Below are 459 nucleotides of genomic sequence, written 5' to 3'. Positions count from 1 at the left end.
TGTGGGCTTGGGACCATAGTCACAGGAGACATCAAACACAATTGGTATAACATACTAAATAAAACATTGTTCCACCTCCTACTTTGGCGAGTAGCCCCTTGGATCTTAAAAGCTAGCAAGCTGCCATCTAGATGCAATGATGGGTGCAAAGAAGAATGAAGAAAAACAAATATTCATGGAAAAAATTAGTCCTAGCGACTGGTACACCATCCAATCTGCAGCCTATATGACTATGAGACAGGAAGAACTAGATGGTGCCTAGCTACCACTGTCATCCACTTGGAAGGGGATCTATGTAGGAGATCCTTGATGGAGAAGGAGAACAATGTGGAACAAAACTCAAAATCATTTGGAGAGAAAAAAAGGGGGGGGGACCAGGTTTGCTAGTCCAATAGAGCCTGGTAAACCACTGAGACTATGGCCCCTAGCTGCCAATCAGGTCTGGAGCTCTGGTAGCAC

This window comes from Orycteropus afer, unplaced genomic scaffold, assembly GCF_000298275.1.
Source record: "Orycteropus afer afer isolate SDZICR_OR568_19922 unplaced genomic scaffold, OryAfe1.0 scaffold00294, whole genome shotgun sequence".
In the NCBI taxonomy this organism is placed as follows: domain Eukaryota; kingdom Metazoa; phylum Chordata; class Mammalia; order Tubulidentata; family Orycteropodidae; genus Orycteropus; species Orycteropus afer.
Note: the sequence above shows the minus strand (reverse complement) of the source record.